At 41.6% G+C, this 25,468-nt stretch overlaps 1 protein-coding gene and 1 long non-coding RNA gene across 2 annotated transcripts in view; one reads left to right on the forward strand and one right to left on the reverse strand.

Annotated features, from left to right (window-relative positions):
• The window catches only part of TESC (tescalcin), a 79,419-nt gene that overhangs the window by 10,220 nt on the left and 43,731 nt on the right, over positions 1-25,468 (forward strand). The gene's annotated exons all lie outside the window — the stretch shown is intronic.
• Positions 6,176-6,790, reverse strand: LOC120933015. The gene is made up of 3 exons (XR_005748053.1): positions 6,570-6,790; positions 6,302-6,476; positions 6,176-6,217 (listed from the first exon to the last, which is right to left on the reverse strand). It is a non-coding gene; the product is annotated as an uncharacterized LOC120933015 (long non-coding RNA).

Raw genomic sequence — 25,468 nt, forward strand, 5'->3', positions numbered from 1 at the left:
ATATTGAATTTTTTTCAAAATTGTCGCTCTATTTTTGTTTATAGCGCAAAAAATAAAAACCGCAGAGGTGATAGTTTTTTTGCATTTTTATTAATTTTTTTTTTTTTTACTACTATTGGCGGCGATCAGCGATTTTTTTTTTTTTTTCCGTGACTGCGACATTATGGCGGACACTTCGGTCAATTTTGACACATTTTTGGGACCATTGTCATTTTCACAGCAAAAAATGCATTTAAATTGCATTGTTTATTGTGAAAATGACAGTTGCAGTTTGGGAGTTAACCACAGGGGGCGCTGTAGGAGTTAGGGTTCACCTAGTGTGTGTTTACAACTGTAGGGGGGTGTGGCTGTAGGACTGACATCATCGATCGAGTCTCCCGATAAAAGGGATCACTCGATCAATGCAGCCGCCACAGTGAAGCAGTGTTTACATACGGCTCTCCCCGTTCTTCAGCTCCGGGGAGCGATCGCGACGGAGCGGCTATAAACGAATAGACGCGCCGTCGTCCCGGATCCCTCCCCGCGGGAATCCGCACGCAGCAGGGGGGGGTCCCGATCGGACCCCCGACCCGCGGAAAGGCAAGGACGTATATATACGCCCTTCTGCCTGTCCGTGCCATTTTGCGGACATAAATAGTTGTGCGGCGGCGTTAAGTGGTTAATCAGCCAAAGGGAGCGAATGGAGTCAGCTGTGTAGATGCAACTGTAGCACTGCCCCCGAAGGAGCTGCTGGTTTGATTTGGGTGGCACGTTACCTCTGTTTCTCCGCCGTCTAGGGTACTGGATGAGAGCTGTAATAAAGTCAATGTATTGTCCACACTGTAGGTATCTTTTTCTTGTGCTTTATTACCCAGCGGGGTAAAAATTGTAAAAGTAGTAGTAGGTAAGATGATAGCAGAAGTGGTAAAAAATGAAATCAGGCTTCTAACTGGGTTCCGGAAGCAGTCCTGCTTCCAACGACAAATTGCGTCGCCACTCTAGCCAGAGTGGGTATAGTGCCTCTGGATAGGCCGCTCTCACCGAACTAGCAGCCAGAGTATCACTCGGAACTTTAGCAAAGTCTCTGCCACAGACCTTCCCAAAGGTGGAGATGTTTTCGGTCCAAAATTCTTCTCAACACTGGATTAAGCACCCGGATCTCCCTTGAACAACGTTTAGCAATCTCAGTACTGATAGGCGACCATCGTCCAGCCTCTCAGAAACGAAGTGTCCTTCGATGAAGCAGTAGGCCTCTCTCGAGATACCAGCCTCGTGCTCGTTATTTCCCAGACAGGTTCTCCATCGGTCAGCTCCCTCCCACGGGACGGACAGCACAGGACAATTCTGCAGCCGCAGACTCAGTCTACACACTGAGGGGTAGATTCACAGAGAAGATACGACGGCGTATCTCCAGATACGCCGTCGTATCTCTGAGTCTGGCCGGTCGTATCTATGCGCCTGATTCATAGAATCAGTTACGCATAGATTTCCCTAAGATCCGACAGGTGTAAGTGTCTTACACCGTCGTATCTTAGGCTGCATATTTACGCTGGCCGCTAGGTGGCGCTTCCCTATATTTACACAAGGAATATGCTAATTGGGTATATACGCCGATTCAGAAACGTAGGTCCGGCCCGCGGTCGTTTACGTTAGGCTTTTTTCGGCGTATAGTTACCCCTGCTATATGAGGCGTATCCTATGTTAAGTATGGCCGTCGTTCCTGCGTCGAGTTTTGAAAATTTTACGTCGTTTGCGGAAGTCGTTCGCGAATAGGGCTGGACGTAATTTACATTCACGTCGAAAGCAATGACGATTTGCGGCGGAATTTCGAGCATGCGCACTGGGATTTTTTCGTCAAATATGTCAAATACGCAGGGTCACAGTTAATATACATAAAACACGTCCACATCATCCACATTTGAATTAGGCGGGCTTACGCCGACACAGATACGTTACGCCGCCGTAACTAAGGGTGCAAGTTGTTTCTGAATACGGAACTTGCGCCCTAAATTACGGCGGCGTAACGTATCTGAGATACGTTACGCCGGGCGGATAGATACACCATTGTATCTGAATCCAGCCCTGAGTCTGCTAGGTAGATTCTTTGCTCCGGACCAATGTGGTCCCGAAACCAGGAACTCTGAAGCACACACCCCGGCCATGAGGGCCACACACGGGGTGGTGGCATGACTGCCCAGGCGGATGGCGTCTGCCCCCTAAATAACCCTCCCCAGCATGCACAGCGAGGCGATCAACCCTCCTGATTGGCTGCCGAAGGAGAAGTAGCCACACTACCCTGACTCCACTGCTGCCACCTGTCGGTCCGGGGTGTGAGGCCCCCCAGACAACGACAGTGGAAACACAGTACAGCAAAAGCTGATACAGAGGCCCTAAAATTGAATCAAATAAACACGGTCAGAGTTGCAACTAACTCTCTGGCCACCCTCTAAATTTACACCAGCACCTGCTATGAAAGTAGCCAGGCGCTACACAACTAAACTTGTTTAATTACATTTTGAATTACTTAAATCCTACAGAATTTTACACAAGGATGTGTACTTAGAGGCCATGTGACACCAGCCTAAAGCCTCATACACACGATCGGACTTCCATTGGACAAATCCATGGATTTTTGTCCGAAGGGCGTTGTGAGCGTTGTGAACTTGGTATGCATACACACGGCAAAACATTTTCAGCCAAACAAACAGAAATGTAGGGCCATACTAGACATGGTTGTTCAGCTCTAACGCCACCCTTTGGTCAACTTCTGCTAATGTTGTCTTATGGTTAGTATTGCTTCTGAGCATGCGTGTTTGTACTTTGGATTTTAGTCCGACCGATTTGTGTGCACACGATCGGATGATCCAATGTAACATATTTGTTGTCGGACAATTTGAGAGCATGCACAGCCAACATTTCGACAACAATTGTCCGATGGAGCATACAGACTGTCGGAATATCCAAACTAAACCTGTCCATCGGACACTTGTTGTCAGGAGGCTTTACACACACATACCCATAGCAACCATTTGGTGGAATAGCAGGGATGTTAGCTTGGTCTCACCTTGGACTGGAAGCCTAATCTTTATTGTTTCTTCCTCCAGTTGGCTTTTTTTTTAGGAAGGCTTGTACAATGTGACTTGGGATGTATCGGTAATAGGTGTGTATGACACCTCTCTAATTCAATAAGTGAAACAGTAAAATCGGTGCAAATTTTTGACCTTCTTTGTAATTTGAGCTTTAGTTATTAATCTCCATACACAACAGGTTATTTTCAGGAAAAAAAATGCCTAGTAAACATGTTAAAAGGAACTTACAGCTCCACCTGATGGCTGGAGATGGTAAATATGAATTTTATATATAATATTTCATATTTATATGACAAAAATAATTGTAAACAGTTTTTAGCTTTTATTATTATAAATTATTTACACACCATTATGCTATACATCTCCTTGGCAACAAAAATCATGGCTACCAAAATGTGTAATATTTTATTTTTCGATCAGCACAAAGAGCTTAGTCAGGCAGCACATAGCATTTCTTTTGGTGTGTTCTCTGGTCAGGTGCTTTAAAGAACATGCATGCAGTCGGAGACAGCACAGCGATGACAAGTTCTGTTCTTGTTTGGTGCCTGCTGATATTTTTTATCTATACATTTGAAATGGTTTTGAATTGTTATCAGTGTACTTCAATGTACGCCTGTTTTAAATGTCACTTTTATTGTGCGAGTGGAAATGCTTACTTGGTAGATGGGTTCACAATACAGAGTGGCTGTAGAAAATAGAAACATAGGATTGTTGCATTAACCACTTAAGCCCCGGACCACTATGCAGCTAAAGGACCAGGCTCCTTTTTGCGATTCGGCACTGCGTCGCTTTAACTGACAATTGCGCGGTTGTGCAACGTGGCTCCCAAACTAAATTTTATGTCCTTTTTTTTCCCACAAATAGAGCTTTCTTTTGGTGGTATTTGATCACCTCTGCGGTTTTTATTTGTTGCGCTATAAACAAAAATTGAGCAACAATTTTTTTAAAAATGCAATATTTTTTTCTATAATAAGCATCACCCAAAAATATATAAAAACATTTTATTTTTCCTCAGTTTAGGCTGATACGTATTCTTCTACATATTTTTCATAAAAAAAAATCGCAATAAGCTTTTATTAATTGGTTTGCGCAAAAGTTATAGCGTCTAGAAAATAGGGGATAGTTTTAAGGCATTTTTATTAATATTTTTTTTTTTTTTACTAGTTCTGGCAGCGATCGCCATTATGGCGGACACATCGGACACTTTTGACACTATTTTGACACTATTTTGGGGCCATCGTCCATTTTACAGCGAAAAGTGCTATAAAAATGCACGGATTACTGTGAAAATTACACTGGCAGTGAAGGGGTTAACCTGTAGGGGGCGCTGAAGGGGGTTAAGTGTTTCCTAGGGAGTGATTACTACTGTGTGGGGGCGTGGCTTGGCGTGTGACATCACTGATCGCCGTTCCCTATGACAGGGAACAGACGATCAGTGGCAGTCACACTAGGATTGAACAGGGAAAAGTTTGTTTACACTTACCTCTCCCTGTTGTTCAGCTCTGTGACTTGATCGCGGAACACCGGTGGCGATCGGGTCCCGCGGTCACGGAGCACAGGACCAGGTCGCGAGCGTGCCGTCGGCGGCGCGCTCGCGACCCACGGCTGGGTTCTTAAAGGCGACGTACAGGTAACTGATTTGCCCAGCCGTGCCCTTCTGCCGACGTATATCGGCGTGAAGGGGTCCTTAAGCGGTTAAAGAGTGCCAAAAGTAGAAAAAACAAAACAGACATATGTACTCGCCTATATGGCTGCAGCATTGGTCCCCATTGCCTTTAAGCCTGAGAACTGAGCAAGTCACTACTCTCTGCTCTGCCCCTCCAGTGCTCACTGGAGCACCAGACAGGAAAGGAAATGGGAAGGGCTGGCTCGTGCTCTCATTGGCACGCTGAGAGGCTGACCCAGCTGCCAGTCAGACATTGTGGGTTGATCCCAACATTTTTTATATTGTCAGAATCCTTTTACAGACTGGAGTGGCTCTGTAACGTCAGAAAAAAAATTGGCTTTAGCCCACAGATGGCCGATTCCATGGTCACAGGAGTGCAAAAGTAAGTGCACTCGTATGACCCAGATGAGAAGTATAACAAAACAAGCTTGGGCCCTACTTCTCTTTTAAAGTATATGTACCTGTTCAAATGAAGATTTTCTCAGTGCAGTAGACTTTTCAATATATAGTTTAGGGTCCCCATCCAACAGCTTTGCACTTACCTTCTTCTGATATATCGGTATGTCCTATTTAAGTCAATGTGGGATTTTAGTGCACAGGCATGGGCAGCCCGCCATCAACCACAGCCATCGGTAGAGGTAACTACTGTATATATTGTATATTACAATTGTACATACATAGTGTAACGATACATACCACACAGTCAAATAAAAGGGTATAACTGACCTGCTAAAGCATGTTATAATATCGCTTAAATCATCAAAGATGTAAACATGTTAGGTTTTAATAGCATGTGATAATTTAAATTGGTACATTTTATAACACTTAAATAATTTTATGTTAACATTTCATGAAGTTTTACATTTCTCTGAGTGAAAATATAGAACTAAGGTGTTACCATTTTGTTTTGCCAGGCTTGATAGGAGGCTTGATAGACGGTTTGATAGAAAGCTCAGTAATGTTCAGCTTCAAAACAATTACCTTTTTAGAATTCTAAAAATAAAATAAAAAATAAAATGTATTTCAAACACACTAACAATGATACAATGAATGCACCTGGATGGCCATGTATGAGGATGTGGAAAATTGCAACAAAGGGAATTTGGGACTTTAAATGAAACAGTGGGCTGAATGGGGACAAAGTAATGAAACAAGCCATAGATGAAATGTTCATGTATTGAGAAAGTAGAATATTTGGTAGAAACAAATAACTTGTACAAAAGTACAGAACATACATTTCATACATAATACAATAATTGATATAAAAATACATTAAATAAATAACAGTCCATGACAACATATATAGCCACATAGAGGTTGGGCATAACCACGCAATAGGTGAAGTATAAAATGTAAATAGATCATAGAAGTACTGGTTGATCAGAATGGGTCCCATAAACGCATATAGCTACATCTTTGTAAGCCCGACGCGGCGTTTCGTGTATATGAAAAACACTCATCAGGGGCGGATGTAGTGGGATATCTGGAATACAGATTTGATTAGTGATCAAGGTATTAAAATTGGATCCACCAAAAAAGAGGTAGTAAGTCAATTCTGGTTACTTACATAGTATGTCAAAGTGGTAATGTAAATACAGTTAAGACCAAACATATGCCTGTCCCGGGACAGAGGTGGCAGACCAGCAGGCAAACAGCAGAGCGCATAAAGCATCCCTCCCAGACAGCACAGCGACCATGGGTAAAGTAAAATTGTAGTGTATCCTTATAGTACAGGTAGGTATCTGTAATGAATGAATGAATAGGTCCATCAAACAGTGACCCACATAGTAGGGGGATAAGGGCATAACAAATACATTAAAATTAACAAAGGATACCTGGAATGCGAGTAGGATGGCCACAGCTAGTGACAGCTGTAAGGCCTGCATAGAAAATGGCCACTGGCTGAAGAGCTGGGAAGGTGCTTAAATACGTCCAGCAAATGCACCAGACTGCCCCCAACGTCACGTCAGCTGACCAGTGTGGGGGCGGGGCCCTCAATCAGACAGCACAATTGCCTGTACTGAAGAGATGCTGCACACACCCACTTGATCAGCTGTGATGGGTACTAGCCATACAACAGGGCGACGCCCAATAAGGACATCACTCGGATGGCACGTAACGCCGATGCACTGACGGTAACCGCCCATACCCCCAAAGGGGGGGGGAAAGGGAAGCACAGTGAGTGCATCGCAATCCCGGGATGCAGACAAAAAAAAAAAAAAAAAAAAAGGTCTAAACAGTGCGTGATGTTTGCAAGCAGCTAAGTGGTGTGTTCAGCAACTGAATGGCAAATTAAACCATAATTAAAGTATGCCGTTTGTGTGGACAGATTATGCACACTTTGCACGGACAGCCCCATATAGGGCTGGCAGGGGAACACTGCCAGCTGCCGATCACTGTTTCCATCCCTGGTACTATAAGAAAAAAAGGGGGGGACCACCCGAAGGTGTTTGGGACTTTAAATGAGAATACGTCTGTGATGTATCTCCATCCTTGTGTCTTGGACTTTATATGAGATTACATCCATACTATATCTCCATCCCGTATGCGGAAAATTGCAACAAAGGGAATTTGGGACTTTAAATGAAACAGTGGGCTGAATGGGGACAAAGTAATGAAACAAGCCATAGATGAAATGTTCATGTATTGAGAAAGTAGAATATTTGGTAGAAACAAATAACTTGTACAAAAGTACAGAACATACATTTCATACATAATACAATAATTGATATAAAAATACATTAAATAAATAACAGTCCATGACAACATATATAGCCACATAGAGGTTGGGCATAACCACGCAATAGGTGAAGTATAAAATGTAAATAGATCATAGAAGTACTGGTTGATCAGAATGGGTCCCATAAACGCATATAGCTACATCTTTGTAAGCCCGACGCGGCGTTTCGTGTATATGAAAAACACTCATCAGGGGCGGATGTAGTGGGATATCTGGAATACAGATTTGATTAGTGATCAAGGTATTAAAATTGGATCCACCAAAAAAGAGGTAGTAAGTCAATTCTGGTTACTTACATAGTATGTCAAAGTGGTAATGTAAATACAGTTAAGACCAAACATATGCCTGTCCCGGGACAGAGGTGGCAGACCAGCAGGCAAACAGCAGAGCGCATAAAGCATCCCTCCCAGACAGCACAGCGACCATGTATGAGGATGTGGGTACCTGTCACAGGAGGAGAATGAGAAGTATGATGACAGAGAATGAGGAGCTATATAATATTATTTTTTTCTAATCCGTGAACAAAGCTAGAGCTTTTATGCTTTTGTCTTAGATTTGCTCACATTGGATTTTCTGTAATCAAATAATTGCAAACTTTGGATTAGACTTCACACTTTTTTATTGTGGGTTTAATTTTCTTATCAGTTTGAGTTTTTACGTTATATTGTTTCTATTATTTGTTGCAGAAAGAATAAAGAAAAATATATTATCCAGATAACATGAAAATGAGGAACATGAATTATGTCCTTTTTGGTGTTTTTGGAAAAAAGTCCCATGTATTTTTCTTTGGCCGTCTTACTGTTGAAACACCAATGTGATATACAGTACTTAGACATACAGGCTAGTATTAAAATAGGGGTCCACAAGCTCTAGATGTGGGGATACCTGTTGTGTACCTGGTATGATGGGCCCTCCAACTGTGAGAAGGGCATGACATTTAACTTTAGTGGTATAAAAGCACTGGATCAGAATCGAACAGTCTCTGAAATAGCACTGTTTTTATTTTGCTGCTTAAAAACAGTTTAAAGGTGAATGTATGATTAACATCATATGCATTTTCCCTTAATACATTTTGAAAAATTCCAATAACAATTTGCATACAATATTGTATGACGAATACGGAGGTCCTAGTACAAGCAAAACCACCACTTGCCTTTTTACTTAGTTAGTCGAGAATGTTCACACAAAAAAGAGCTAAGGTTCACTTCAATCATCCAATCCAGTGAAAGGTACATGCTTGTTATTATTTCCTTGGCATATGATTGGATAATTGAAGTAAATCTTCACACTACTTTTTTTTTTAATGTGATTTATTCTTAACCTCCTTAGTAAATTCGCCACACCATCTCTTGGACCTCCTGCTTTATAGTATGCTGGTTATCTGGCTGTTGTGTTGTGGCATTCTTTAAACTTCTTGAAGTCAATCCTTAACCAACACAGGATGTAAACTCATATGCAATGTAGTACAGTCTAAATGGAAGCTGTTGGCTTTAAAGGAGTTGCAAAGGCAGAAGGTTGTTTATCTTAATGTATTCTATGCATTAAGATAAAAAGCTTTATTTGTGCAGAAGCCCCCCCCCCCCCAACGCTTACCTGGGGTCCCTCTCTGTCCAGCGATGTCCACAAGTGTCTCAGCTGGCAGAGATTCTCCCTCCTGATTGAGGCGCCATAGCGGCGCCATTGTCTATCAAAGTCAGCTAGCCAATCAGAGGAGAGAAGGGGCAGGCCGGGTCAGGGCTCCATGTCTGAATGAACACAGGATGCTGTGACTCGGCTCGGGTGCTCCCATAGCAAGCTGCTTGCTGTGAGGGCACTGAACAGGATAGAGGGGCCAGGGTCACAGAAAAGCGACCAGAGAAAAGGAGGATCCAGGCTTCTCTGTGCAAATCCACTGCCACAGAGGACGTAAGTATAACATGCTTATTATTTTTATAGAAAAAAATGAATTTTAGTATAACTTTAAATATTCTGTTCTTAAGCAATAATTTAGCGTGTGTTTTTAGCTTTATTACTGACGTGTCTCCCCACCCTAATTTTTGTAATTTCACAAAATCATGTGTTAAATGATTCACACCAGTTACATATATAAAACGGCTTCAGGCAATAAGTGGAAGAATCACCCAAGATTGAATTTAAATGTACTGCACTACCTTCAAATAGTGTTTTTTTTCAAAAAATAAATCACAAGGATATATCAATGAAATCCATAATCCAAATCAACAGTTATAATTGACAAAAGTGTCCATATGTGAATCCGTGATCAAGTCCATACATGTATTCAATGCAGTGGGGAAAAAACAAAGTGTGTGAAAGTGGAAACCTCCTCCAAAATCCCCCTTTGGGGCAAATTCTCACCTCAGCATATTAAAGGTCAAATTGCGCCTCTGTATAGTCAACAAGATCTATACTTAACCAGCTGGACTTTCCTCAAAAATCCCAATATCTTCCTCTGGACTCCCGCAATCCTCCACAGCTCAGGTGGTGGAAAGCAGATTAGTGCAGGTCAATGTTCTAAAAACATAAAAGTCTGGTATAGTGATCACTGTGATTATTTTATTGATAAAAAAACAAATGAAGATAACACTTGCATTATAAAAGATGATAAAACACTTTAAAAATCCACCCCTGTTGCTGCAAGGGTGGGTGGCTGTGATTGGTGAGATGCTTATGTCCCTCTTGTGGCTGTCAGATCTTTCTCTTTATTACTAGTCTAAGCTATGACCAGGCCACGCTTACGCATTTCATCATGCTCAACTAGTTTTTATTAAATCTCATAAATCTTATATTTTCATGCTCTGGTAGGTAATTTACAAGAAAGAGGGTGAGTTGGGCCACCTTGATGTAGTTGAAACACTAGTATAATATGTTTAGCCTTCTAATCATCTAAAATAGTGGCTTAAATAAGTACCGTATTTATCGGGGTATTGCGCGCTCCAGGGTATAGCGCCCACCCCTAAAGTGGACCCGCATTCCTGTAAAAAAAAAAAAACATTTTAGTACTTACAGTTTTGGTGTCTTGTGCAGCGTCCATCGTCGGGTCCGGCGTCCGTCTGCGGCTTCGGTGGTGTCCTCCTCGTCGGGTCCGGCGTCCTTCTGCGGTGTCCTCCCCGCTTCCCGTGCCGAGTTTGAACCACTGCGCGGCATATACCGAGCGCAGTACACTGGGGTATAGTCGGGCAGGCTCAGCTCCTCTCGCGTCCTGTACGTCCAGGACGTGACCGCGAGAGGAGCCAAGCCTGCCCGACTATACCCGAGTGTACTGTGCTCGGTATATGCCGGCGCAGTGGTTCAAACTCGGCGCGGGTATCGGCGTATATCGCGCACCTACGATTTTGCCCTGATTTTCAGGGCAAGAAAATGCGCGATATACGCCAATAAATACGGTAATACTTTTTCTTTGTGTTAAGTAAGAAGTTTAGTGCACCATAAAAGACAAGATGGAAAAATAACAACATAAAAGGACTGAAGCCACTAAAGATGCATACAACTCTTAGTCCCTTTTTTAAAAGAATACACAAATCTAAAAATAACACATTTAACCACTTAAGGACCGGACCAATATGCTGCTAAATGACCCAAGGGGTTTTTACAATTCGGCACTGCGTCGCTTTAACAGACAAGTGCGCGGTTGTGCAACAGGGCTCCCAAACAAAATTGGCGTCCTTTTTTCCCCACAAATAGAGCTTTCTTTTGGTGGTATTTGATCACCTCTGCGGTTTTTATTTTTTGCGCTAGAAACAAAAATAGAGCGACAATTTTGAAAAAAATGCAATATTTTTTACTTTTTGCTATAATAAATATCCCCCAAAAACATATATAAATTTTTTTTTTTCCTCAGTTTAGGCCGATACGTATTCTTCTACCTATTTTTGGTTAAAAAAAAATGGCAATAATCTTTTATCGGTTGGTTTGCACAAAATTTATAGCGTTTACAAAATAGGAGATAGTTTTATTGCATTTTTATTATTTTTTTTTTTTTACTACTAATGGTGGCGATCAGCGGTTTTTTTTCGTGACTGCGACATTATGGCGGACACTTCGGACAATTTTGACACATTTTTGGACAATTGTCATTTTCACAGCAAAAAATGCATTTTAAATTGCATTGTTTATTGTGAAAATGACAGTTGCAGTTTGGGAGTTAAGCACAGGGTGCGCTGTAGGAGTTAGGAGTGTAGGAGTGTGTGTTTACAACTGTAGGGGGGTGTGGTTGTAGGACTGACATCATCGATCGAGTTTCCCTATAAAAGGGATCACTCGATCGATGCAGCCGCCTCAGTGAAGCACGGGGAAGCCGTGTTTACATACGGCTCTCCCCGTTCTTCAGCTCCGCGGAGCGATCACGATGGAGCGGCCGTCATCCAGGAATGCTCCCCGTGGGAATCCGACCGCCGCATGTAGCGGGGGGGGGGGGTCCCGATCGGACCCCCGACCCGCGGAAAGGCAGGGGCGTACAGGTACGCCAATGTGCCTGTACGTGCCATTCTGCCGACGTACATCTACATGCGGCGGTCGGGAAACGGTTAAATAATAGGATTTATAAAATTAGAAACTTGGATTGTGAAAGTAGAGAAGTCCTGAGCAACTGGTGACTGGTATAAAAACAATGCCTGTCCTTGTACGTTTTATCACCCGAGTCAGATCGCATTCAGGCAATATGATTACATTATGTATTTATGTGACAGACGCTGCGCATTGTTTGGGATTAGAAGGTATCATGTGTACAGTATTGGATAATACATGCCTGAAGTGATACAGTATAAAGGACAAACAGTTATAAGGTTGTCAATAATTGAAACCTAAACAACAGAATTGGGGGGGGGGTTTGCGCAAATGAAGACTGATCATGGTGCAGAAATGCTATAGGCCTGAGGCAAGGAATGTTGGAAACTAGTTTGTAGCTGATGCAGTCTACTGTCAGTTTAGAATTCCTTCTGTTGTTCTCAGCCCTGTAGTGTAAGCTTGACTACTGATAAATCAAGTAATGGCAAGTTGCTCACAAGTGGCCATTAACTGACAAGTGGGAAATTCTTAGTGGGATTTTTTTTTAAATCTCATGCTGTTTCGACTGCTGAAATTTTCAAACAGCTTTTCTTTTTCAATGTTTTTATTGAGATTTTATAGATAAAAATATAATAAATAATAATTGTCATTGTAATTAAAGATGTTCAGTTATACATCCAAAGAAGAGCTGTGTATTCAAGTTTCCTCATTGCATCATTAAGTCGTTATAATCAAATTCAAATCAGACTTAGAATCCACTCACTGAACCCCTATATAAGGACCAATCTGATAATAACAAATTTAAATCAGAAGGGGAGAGAAAGAGAACAAAGATAGTAAAGGAAAAAAGAAAAGAAAGAGGGAAAGAAGAGGGGGTGCACTCCAACCCTAAAGGAGGAACTTCCGGGATCAGTCTAAAGTATTAAGTAGTTGTAAGATAATTAATCGAACGGTCCCATACTGCAATAAACCAAGCAATCTTATCTTTAAAAGCCGATAAGCGCTCATTCACCATTATCCAAGATAGTTTGGTTTTCAATAGGTAAAAAGGAATTGTAGGGGACTTCCAGGATTAGGCAATAGATACTCTTGCTGCAACAAATACAAAAGCAATCAGTCTTTTAATTTGTTTCGATGTTCCCTCCACTGGGCGCCCCAGGAGTGCATTCAGTGGTGATTTAATGAGGTTTACTTGGGTTAGGGAATATATAAAATTATAGGTACGTATCCAGAATTTCCTCACTTTCTGGCAGGTCCACCTTCTGTATTACATCCCCTAAAGCATTGCGAGGATGCCCCTTGGACAATAGAAGCTACTCGTACCGGAACCATGTACTTACTTTAGCAGGACCTTATAATTTTCTTCTATTAAGAATGTATTAATAATTGATTTAGGTGCACTCTGGATTAATTTACTCCACTCTTCAATTTCCATAGAAGCACCAATATCTTGTTCCCATTTTTGCATGTAAAACAGTTTTTGAGAGTTTAAAGGGGTTGTAAAGGTTTGTCTTTTATTTTCTAAATAGGTTCCTTTAAGCTAGTTAATTGTTGGTTCTCTTACCTTTTCCTTCCATTTCCCTTCTAAATGGCGGCATAATAGCAATTTTTTGGCGAAACTGAACCGCATCTCTGATTTGTCAACATCCACGCCCATAGAGAATCTTTGTAGGACTTTCGACAAACACTCAGGTCACATATCATTGATCTATGGTATCCTATCCTTAAAGGGGCTGTAAAGGTATTTTTTTTCATTTTCTAAATAGGTTACTTTAAGCTAGTGCATTGTTGGTTCACTTACCTTTTCCTTCCATTTCCCTTCTAAATGTTTTTTTTTTTTCTTTGTTTGAATTTCTCACTTCCTGTTTCTCCTCAGTAAGCTTTCCACCATCATCCGAGCGGTGGACAGTCATTTAGAACAGCTTACTGAACACCTTACTGAGGAGGAACAGGAAGTGAGAAATTCAGACAAAGAAAAAAAAAACATTTAGAAGGGAAATCGAAGGAAAAGGTAAGTGAACCAACAATGCACTAGCTTAAAGTAACCTATTTAGAAAATGAAAAAAAAAAACTTTACAGCCCCTTTAAAGGATAGGATACCATAGATCAATGATATGTGATCTGAGGCCCCGTACACACGACCGAGTTTCTCGGCAGAATTCAGCCAGAAACTCGATTGGAGCCGTATTCTGCCGAGAAAGCCGGTCGTGTGTACACTTTTAGCCGAGGAAACCGACGAGGAACTCATCGAGCCAAATAGAGAACATGTTCTCTATTTCCTCGTTAGTCAATGGGGAAACTTGGCTCGCCGAGATCCTCGGCGGCTTCACAAGGAACTCGGCGAGCAAAACAATGTGTTTTGCCCGTCGAGTTTCTCGGACGTGTGTACGGGGCCTGAGTGTTTGTCGAAAGTCCTACAAAGATTCTCTATGGGAGTGGATGTTGACAAATCAGAGATGCGGTTCAGTTTTGCAAAAAAATTGCTATTAATGCCGCGTACACACGATCGGTCAAACCGATGAGAACGGTCTGATGGACCGTTTTCATCGGACCAAACCGATCGTGTGTAGGCCCCATCGGTTATTTATCAATAGGTTAAAAAAAAGCAATCTTGTTTTAAATTTAACCGATGGATACCTAACCGATGGAAAAAAAACAATCGTTAGTAGGCACGTCCATCAGTTAAAAATCCACGCATGCTCAGAATCAAGTCGACGCATGCTTGGAAGCATTGAACTTCATTTTTTTCAGCACATCGTTGTGTTTTATGTGACCACGTTCTGACACGATGGGTTTTTTAACTGATGGTGTGTAGGCACGACTGACCATCAGTCAGCTTTATCGGTTAACCGATGAAAAAATACATCAGACCGTTCTCATCGGATGGACCGATCGTGTGTACAGGGCATTAGTGTAGTGGTAGAATTCCGATTTAGGTAGATGGAATTGTTTCTGCAGGGTTGAGTTCGACAACAAACAGATTTTCTATGTAATAAATGTCCTACAAGGTAGCTAATGGTGAATAACATTCAAATTTCTAACACTTTACAATTACTTTGATTTATTTTTTGTTGGATGATAGCTGACCTACAAGTATATATGCTATCACTGATCTTGTATTCAATCTGTATTGTTCAAATCCATAGAATTTCAATATATTATGTACCCAAAGTGAATATATCGGTAAAATGCAATGACAGCTGAAATCTGATTGGTTGTGTTGGGTAACGGTGAAATTTTCCTTTTTAGACATGATTAATTCATGATGCCTGACATCAGCTGCAAAACAAGTGCGATTTCCTATAATGGATTGTTTTTAGATTCTCTAGTATGGTGAAATGTGAGGATGCTACCATTCCACATCACTGTAAACTCTTCTTCTTTTTTTATAAAGCCATTATTATTTCCACTGATGGCACTTCAGATGATACCGCAAGTGGCCACTTCCTTGCATTTTTCAGCCAATGTACAGTATAATCAATACATGAACCTTGGCCAAGTCATTTCCTTCTAAATCTCCCTCCACTTGAACAGCAAACAGATACATTCATGTCCTTAGACAGTACAATTCTGTCATGTTGTATATACAGACATTCCCCGAGTTACAAATATCCAGTTAACAATCGACTCCTACTTACAAATGGAGGGAGACAACAGGAAGTGAGAGGAAATCTACCCCTGGCAATGGAAAAAGGTGTTTCCACTGAAGCTTTATCACCAATCCTTTTTTCCATAACAACCCAACCTTTTCAAAATCCAATTGTCATTGGGACAGAAAGTGAGGTGAAATCTTCTGAACAGGGGCACAGACAGCAAAACAAACATTACAGGGGTGTTAACCCTTCCTTATGCTATCCAAAAAAACTTAAAAATTATACCTGTTTCAACTTGCACACAAATTCAACTTAAAGCAGAGTTCCGCCTGGGGGGATTTTCTTTTTTAAGTCAGCAGCTACAAATACTGCAGCTACTGACTTATTTAATATAAGGACACTTACCTGTCCAGGGAGCCCGCAATTTCCTGCTGTACACGCGAGAGTCACACTGCGCGATCTGAATGGTCCTGGCTGTCTTCTGCGACCGGTGTGTCCCAGAAGACAGTGGGGGGAGGAAGTTGCACAAAGTGCAGCGATCTATGCCTGGAAGTGGGAGCAGATACCTGGATTTGTCAGGAAGGAATCCGATCAACGGAAGTTCCATTTCTGGGTGGAACGCCACTTTAAAGTGTTACTAAACCCACAAATTAGTCTGCATGTGCAGTAAAGCATGCTTGGTTTACTCACTGTGGAACCTAAGGGGTTAATCCTCTAAATTGTATAAAAAGGCTGTTTGATCCTGTATGCACAGATTATCTCCTTCTTGCATTGTCTCCAAAACATGTCCAGATATGTCAGAGTTACTGGAGTCAGACTGCAAATGCTCAGTTTGGTGTGTATTGCTGGAGAGTTTTTTTTTTTCTTGGGAAAGTGCATGTGGTCAGCACAGGGCCAATCGGTACTGTCTAGACAGAGGGTCAGGGGTCCTGCATCCTGATCAGACAGCCAGTGCAGTATGAAAACCCCTCCTACAAGCTTTAACCAGGCACTGATAGAAGTCACAATACTCTTATATACTGCTGATGAGAAAAGGTGTAGCAGTTTATATTTACTAAAATGATTGCATTTCCATGTTCTGGGTACTGTGGGAGACCAGATATAGTGAATGCAGGCTCCTGGGTTTAGAAACATTTTAAGAACAAACCTCCAGAATCTTGTTTTGTAACCTAGGGACTGCCTGTACAGGCATGTGAAATACATCAGTGGCTAGGTATTTCTGGTGCTCAAAGTTTTCCCAGTTCTCTAAAATGGTTGCTGTAAAAAGGTTCCTGCCCACACAGTAATTTAAAGGGGTTGTAAAGGTAAAAAATGTTTTCCCCTAAATAGCTTCCTTTACCTTAGTGCAGTCCTCCTTCACTTACCTCATCCTTCCATTTTGCTTTTAAATGTCCTTATTTCTTCTGACAAATCCTCATTTTCTGTTCTTCTGTCTGTAACTCCACACAGTAATGCAAGGCTTTCTCCCTGGTGTGGAGTGTCGTGCTCGCCCCCTCCCTTGAGGGGGGAGGGGGCGAGCAGCAGAGTCAGGACGCCCACTAACACACAGCTCCTTTCTCTATCTGTGTGGAGTTACAGACAGAAGAACAGGAAGTGAGGATTTCTCAAAGAAATAAGGACATTTAAAAGCAAAAAGGAAGCTATTTAGGGAAAACATTTTTTTACCTTTTACAACCCCTTTAACCTTTTTGTGCTGCCTTCATTTTATAACATGTCCATTCATCAATGTCACAGTCAACTTATAAGAGAATTACAGACATAAGAATGGACAAAAAGTTATGTACTGTATGCCTGGTGCCAATGAATTGCCTAAACTATTGGGGGAATACCACATAGGAAAATATGGGTATCTGGCTTTCATTACCAGTAAGATCAACAGTACCAGGGATCTTGGTAGGCCTGGGACCAGCAGTTGTGACAAGGATGAGCTATCGCAGCTATAATTAGATTCCATTAGAGGTTCAGTAGTTATTTACTTCATCTGCTTATATAACCCCAATATATTATGCAAAAATAGAAAGAGGTAGCCCGGTTGCCGCACACCTCACCCAGCCCGAGTGGTTAGCAGTTAGGCTGCATTCACACCTGAACGCGGCGTATTGTCCTGCGATTTGCCGTGACAAAACGCGTAGTTTTTTAGCCTAAAATACGTCGGAGGGGTGATTAAACATTGTCGGCTATGCCGAACGCCGAAGCCGCCGGGAAAAAAGGGTCCGGGACTTGTTTTGAGCTTCAGGCGTACGGCGTTCGGCGTGGAGATGTGAACCATCTCCATAGCCGACAATGTTAAATCACCCCTCCAGCGTGTTTCAGGCTGCAATAGCGTCGGGCGTAAAAACGCCTAGGTGTGAATGGAGCCTTAGAAGGAATAAAAAGCAGCCGCAGCTTGATTCATCCAGACCATGTCTCCAACATGTTTCGCCCCACACGGGGCTTAATCATGAAGACCTCCATGGTACCTGTTTTAAGTGGTCTCCATTTAAAAAGTGATGTGATAACAAAATTGAAATGTAATAACAACTCTATCAAATAGCTGAGCAGATTGTCAGCGGATACTGTTTTTTTTTCTCCCCAAGTTCTGCAGGGTATCAGGCTCTGGGGCGAGGGTGATGGATGTGCTTGCACGGAAAGAGGCACATCAGGATAGTTCTGGGTGGTAGTGGGTGAACAAGGCCTGAAAGGAAGCCAGCATAAGCTGTCATGTAATGCCTTGTACACATGATCAGAATTTCCAATGAAAAAAGTCAGATGGAATTGGGGCCCACCGTCAGAGTTTATAAATAGTCGTTGTGTGGAACTCCGACGGATAAAAAAACACGCATGCTCAGAATCAAGTCGACGCATGGTCGAACCATTGAACTTAATTTTTCTCGGCTCGTCGTAGTGTTTTACGTCGCCGCGTTTTGGACGGTCGGAATTTGGTCTGACAGTGTGTATGCAAGACAGCTTGAACGGAATTCCGATGGAAAATTCCATCGGATTTTATCCCATCGGAAATTCCGATCGTGTGTGTATAAGTGTGTGTGAATAATATACAATCATGCTGACAAACTGCTGAAAAACGAGATTATTGTGTAATGTTTCTTTTCATTGAGGACATCTTTACAAACAGCAGGTGGAAAAATGTTTGCTTCGGCAAAAAATGAAATAAAAATGTCTTTGTATTTATTCTTTAAAGTATGAAAACGGTTTATAACAAAGCCTAGAGTTCCTATAGTTTACAGATCAGCTTTTGTATCCTGTAAAATGTCTATTATGTGTGCTGCCTAATGCAGCTCCTTCCTAGGTGAACCTATTTTGTTTATATATATATATATAATGTATTATTATTATTACATACATACATACATACATACATACATACATACATACATACATTTTATTTATTTTTTTCAGTAGAAAATATATTTTTAAGGCTTCCACGCCTATTCTTTTTATTGTTTAGTAGAGTGATAAGTATTATCTCTGTCACTGCGGGATGGAGACATATATTTTTTCTTCTTTCCATGATCATACTAGCAAGGTTACTGACAGATCTGCAGATGAAGGTAAAGCTTACTTAATCGGACCATTACGTAATGTTCCCATGAGGGTTTTTATCCTTTGGGACTGTTGCATCAAATAGCAACCTTTACAAATGAATATTTGACTGCTACAGGACAGAGCACAGAAGCGATGTACAACAAATTCTCATCTACCCCCATTATTTTAATTGCTAGTGATTTGACCCAGCAGATTTGCCTTTGATTTGATTATAGCTGATAAAACACCTTTTAAAATAAATCTGTATTTGTGAAAAAGAAAAACGTTTTTTTTTTTTTTTGTCAACGTTCTGTAATTTCTTACACATTAATGCCCTGTACACACAATCACTTTTTGTGATGAAATAAAATGACATTTTTAAAAATGTCATTTAAAATGACCGTGTGTGGGCAAAATGTCATTTTATGTCTTCTGAAATTTTAATTTTTTGTAATTTTTTAAAATGTCATTTTTTGTGTCCTAAAAAATTATCGCGTGTGGGCAAAAATGAAGTTTTAAACCCGCACATGCCCAGAAGCAAGTTAGGAGACGGGAGGTAAAACTACCATTCATAATGGAGTAAGCACATTCATCACGCTGTAACAGACAAAAAAGCACGAATTGTCTTTTACTAACAAGTAACCAGCTAAAAGCAGCCTCAAGGCAAATAGAACTTTCCCTTTAGAGTGCCGTCACTTTGTTCATCATTTTTCAAAACGATGGTGTGCATGCTACATCATTTTTAACCCCTTAACGCCCGCCACACGACTATATACGTCCGCAAAATGGCATGGACAGGCAGATGGGCGTATATATACGTCCCTGCCTTCTAGCGGGTGGGGGGTCCGATCGGGACCCCCCCCCGCTCGTTTATAGCCGCTCCGTCGCGATCGCTCCCCGGAGCTGAAGAACGGGGAGAGCCGTATGTAAACATGGCTTCCCCGTGCTTCACTGTGGCGGCGTATCGATCGAGTGATCCTTTTTATAAGGGAGACTCGATTGATGACGTCAGTCTTACAGCCACACCCCCTACAGTTGTAAACACACACTAGGTGAACCCTAACTCCTACAGCGCCCCCTGTGGTTAACTCCCAAACTGCAACTGTCATTTTCACAATAAACAATGCAATTTAAATGCATTTTTTGCTGTGAAAATGACAATGGTCCCAAAAATGTGTCAAAATTGTCCGAAGTGTCTGCCATAATGTCGCAGTCACGAAAAAAAACGCTGATCACCGCCAATAGTAGTAAAAAAAAAAAATTAATAAAAATGCAATAAAACTATCCCCTATTTTGTAAACGCTATAAAATTTTGCGCAAACCAATCGATAAACGCTTATTGCGATTTTTTTTTTTTTAACAAAAATAGGTAGAAGAATACGTATCGGCCTAAACTGAGGAAAAAAAAAATGTGTTATATGTTTTTGGGGGATATTTATTATAGCAAAAAGTTGTCGCTCTATTTTTGTTTATAGCGCAAAAAATAAAAACCGCAGAGGTGATCAAATACCACCAAAAGAAAGCTCTATTTGTGGGGAAAAAAGGACGCCAATTTTGTTTGGGAGCCACGTCGCACGACCGCGCAATTGTCTGTTAAAGCGACGCAGTGCCGAATCGCAAAACCTGGCCTGGGCATTTAGCTGCAAAATGGTCCGGGCTTAAGTGGTTAATGATGAAGTTGGAAAAATGACATTTTTTTTTCATGATAAAAAAAATGACATTTTTTTTCATCACAAAAAGTGATCGTGTATACGGGGCATAAGCCTCACACACAATCGGATTTTCATCGGACAAAGCATAAGACTTTTGTCCGAAGGGCGTTGGCCAGGAACTTGTATTGCATACAAACCGCAAAGAATTGTCGGCCAATAAACATGGTTTTTCAGCTCTTTAGCTCCACCCTTTGTGCAACTTCTGCTAATGTTTTGTTATGGTGAGCATTGCTACTGAGCATGCGTGTTTGTACTTTGGAGTTGTTCACACAATCGGATAATCCAACAACACACATTTGTTGGCAGACAATTTTAAAGCATCTGACAACAATTGTCCGATGGAGCATACAAATGGTCGGATTTTCCAACAAGTCGGTCATCACACAATTCTGGTTAGAGGGGCTCTATTGCTTTGCAAAATACACATGCTTACTGAAGGAGAAAGCAGAAGGAGGATTCCATTAGCGTGCTGTTCTTTTGTCCAATTCCAGGCTGGGTTGCATTTGGGACAATACCATGCTGTATAAATTAGTCTGCCAAGAGTTTTAGGTCCTGGCTATTAGACATGTGCAGAACGGAAACATTTGTTTAGTTTAGGATAGATCCGTTACCAATTTTGTTTCGTTGATTCATTTCAGAACTCCAAAATTCGAGAACGATTGGAATTTGGATTGGTTGAAAAATGATCATCCAATTAAAATTCTGTGTGAAGAAAAGTTGGTTGTTAAGAAGCAGGCCCGAAGAGATGGCCGCCACGTTCTTAACAGCTGATGACTTATCAAGCCGTCAGCGGGCTTCCCCACTGAGAGCTGAAATGTAAACAAAAGAATGGTAGCAATGAAAAATTCTAAAGAAAAACAGCGTGCCCCCCCCAATCCACGCACACAGAATTTTAATTGTTTGATTATTTTTCAACCAATCCAAATTTGAATCGTTCACAAAATTTGGAATTCTTTAAAAAAAATTCTGTGCAAAAACACGGCATTAACCCCGTTAATGCCATTCACAAAAACGGCACCGCTCAGTGCGCCTGCACCGTAGACAGCGGTGCCCGTTTCTGTGAAAATGTAGGTTGAGATATTTATTGCACCTACAGGTAAACCTGGATTAAGGATTACCTGTAGGTGCAAGTGTTAACAGTGGGTTTACAACCACTTTAAGTCAAATTGATCTAGAATAAAATGTTTGGCTGAGCTGCATAGTGTATTACAGGTTTATGCTGTGTCTGTACACACTTGGCTTCAATACACTGCTGTGTGAATGTAACTTTCACATTAAGGATGACTATAATTAAAAATAAACAGTGATATTCCAGAGCTTGCCATTTAACTCCGCTTGCCATGAAAGTTTCCAGAAACCAAGATAACTGTGTTAGTAATGAGGCTATGTCTATTGTTCCTTTTCCTTAGGAACCATGTACTTCCTCCACTGAGGGAAAGCATGTTATTAAAGGAGAAAGGGCACACAAAGAATTCCGACATGAAAGACTCACTTCCTTGACTTGTAGAAAGTGCTCCCAGGGTACCTCCTGATGTGTAACTTTGTGGCATAGTTGAGACCTTTTTATGATAAGTGACACAAGAATAAAATAAATAATAAAAGTCCATTCACAAGCTTTACATAACTATATGACTATTTAATTTAAATCAAAATACGGTACATTTCAGGTGCAACCGGAGTAGAAAAGTCGGTCCCCTGCCAGCAGCTGCAGAGAAAGACACTGGCCCTTTATGGGTAAGCAGTGATCTCTGTGTAGAGGACCAAAATGCCTCCTCCAAATCTGATGCTCCTGGCTGATTGGACAGCTTGACAGTGATCACTACTTACACACAGTGAGCAAGGGTCCTTCTCTGCAGCATGCTGGAAAGGCACAGACTTTTTTATGTTTTTTTTTTTTTTTTAATAATTCTTTTATTCAGTTTTTCAAACAAAATGTACACTTACATCTATTTTGAATAAAGAGTTATACTACGAAAGTTGCAAAGTACAATAAGTCAAAGGGATATGGAACAGGCCTAACAAAGCACATAACAAACACTCCTAGAATTAGAATGGTACCAGTTTAATGGAATTTGGCTACATATTTGTAGCGCACCCCCTAAGGAGCCACAGATGAACTGAATTCCCCGCTCCTTCACAGGCAATCCAGTTCATGAGATTGTTTGTTTTTGTTATTTATTGAGGGTTAGAGCCGGTTCACATTGGGGTGGCACAACTTCGGGGGCGACTCGGCAAGGCGTCCTGAAGACGACTTCAGAGGCGACTTGCAAAATGACTTCTGTATAGAAGTCAATGCAAGTCGCCCCCGAAGTCGTACAAGAACCCTTTTCTAAGTCGGAGCGACTTGCGTCGCTCCTATTAGAACGGTTCTATTGAATAGAATGGGACGCGACTTGTCAGGCGGCTGAGTCGCCCCAGTGTGAACCAGCTCTCAATAACTTGGATAGGGATGGGAGGTCATGGGATGCTCACTTGACTTCAGCAAAAAAGCTTTGTTAACCATTTCAGGGACATTATATATATATATATATATATATATATGTCTCCTTTACTCTCCTGCATTTCACTTGCTTGCAGACTCTGGCTGATTCACTGTTGGTTGATCTGACATGCTCTCTGATTTTTAGCAATGGCCCTTCACAAGCAGGAACTCAAAGCCTCTTGTGGTGTAGCAAATATTACAGTGAACAGCCTGCATTTCTCCTCTGTGGCTACTGATCCCATCACCACCTCTTCAGGCACTGCCAACCAACCTGGCTGCAGCTGTCCCTTTTTACTAGCCCTCCAGGCTAACTTCTCCACACCAGTCCTCAGGACCGATTCTCACCAGCCCACCCGGCTGACTCTCAGGAGATCTCCCAGGGAAGGATGAAGACTTAAGCACACCTTTTGTCTTCAGAGAAACTGGCTACATGTGGCCATCTTCCCCCTTGTTAGTTCCTATCAGTGCTGATATACTCACTACTATGTGCTTCCAGTAAGGGCTTCCTCTGTGTGTTGGACACACACTAGGGGGCACTAGACTAGGGGGCATCCCTGAGGGCCACTGACAGCCTCCTCAGCACTGTATCTCCATCTTCCCCCCCGACTGCCCTGCGGGCATGGCTCATGCCTATTTATGAGGTAAGCTCTGCCTTCTGCCAGCCCATTACTGGGGATTGGCCAAGGCCTCATAAATATTCCAGGCAGCTCCTCCTAACCTCTTGCCCACTAGCTCTGGGACATTCCAGAAACAGGGGGAGGAAACGGAGGAGCTGTCAGGATGAGACACCCAGCCCAGCCCTGACTTAGATTAAAAGCTGAGGCTTAGCCCTCAGCTAACTAAATCTACCTACACTAACAAAACCTACACTACTTCTACCACACACTAGAAGGTGCTACACTTAAAAAATATATGTAGTAAGGCTAATGGCCAAGAGAAAACTTTCAGAAAAAAGGTTAAAGTTTTAAAGGCTGGAACAAAAGGAGATCTTGGGGTACTGCTGCCTAATGGACTGCACAAGAACCCTGCAAAGCTTTAACGTACGCACAAGATAATAATATTCACAAAGCATGATTCTCAGCAACTGTGGGTATGTGATACAAACAACAGAGATATCTCTGTATTAGTACCAGGGTGGATTTGATTTAAATCAAGTTGATTTCTCCCAATTTGATAAAGTTTGGGAACCTTGGGATCGATCGGAATATGGGACCCTATGCCAATTGCCACATCTTAAACTGTACTAGAGTGACATTATTTTTGATTGTACTCCCTTTCTCCCCCTCCCAATTCTATATATCCCTCTTGGTGCCTTTCTGGGTTTTATGTTACCTATCCTATACCCTCCACAAAAACCTTTTGTCTTTTTTTTTCTCTTTTCTTTTTTTTTTACGCTTCTGATTGCCCTCTGGTTTTGAGTTCTATTATTTACCTATGAGTTGTTTACTTTTATATATCTTCTAATAAGCTGTGCATATCACCCCTGTGCTCTGTATTTATGGACATGGTTTATCTGTATTTACTACTTCTAGATTTTTTTCTCTGCTTTCAATGTTTCCATTATCAGTACATTGTGTAACTATTCTATATCTGTTTTTCTTTTATAACCCAATAATTTTTTTTTTTGTTGAAAAAATCAAGTTGATTTAAATCAACTAAATTTACATAATAAATTTTAAAGCGCCACTGTCATCTATCTTGCAGCCGCTCCTCCTCTGACCCATTGTTGACTCACCGACATTCCCATTCACTTTAATGGGACACAGCAAGGTGAGGGACATGGCGGCAGCAGGTAAGTGGATGCCCGCAAACAGGCGCTGCCATGATGGATCTGAAATGACAGGTGCTCTTTAAATGTAAGGACTTATTCTTGTAGGTAGTTAGAATCTTTAATATTTGCAAACAAATAAAAGGTTTCCCATTTGGGCCCCCTTCACACATGCTGTCCGGTCTGTTTTTCAGGCGGACCTGATCAGATGCTCCATTCACCTCTATTGAATGACGGATGTCAACTGTGACATGTCTGCTGCCATCTGCCACTTTCTGATCTGATCCGATTCGGTCCGACAAATGGAGACGAATAGAAACACTATTTTCCATCCATCTGGCGGATCGGATTGGATGAAAACAGAGAGGCTGATCCGTTTTCATCCGATCTTCCATAGGGGAGAGCGGGGTTCTG

This window comes from Rana temporaria, chromosome 1, assembly GCF_905171775.1.
Source record: "Rana temporaria chromosome 1, aRanTem1.1, whole genome shotgun sequence".
NCBI classification, from domain to species: domain Eukaryota; kingdom Metazoa; phylum Chordata; class Amphibia; order Anura; family Ranidae; genus Rana; species Rana temporaria.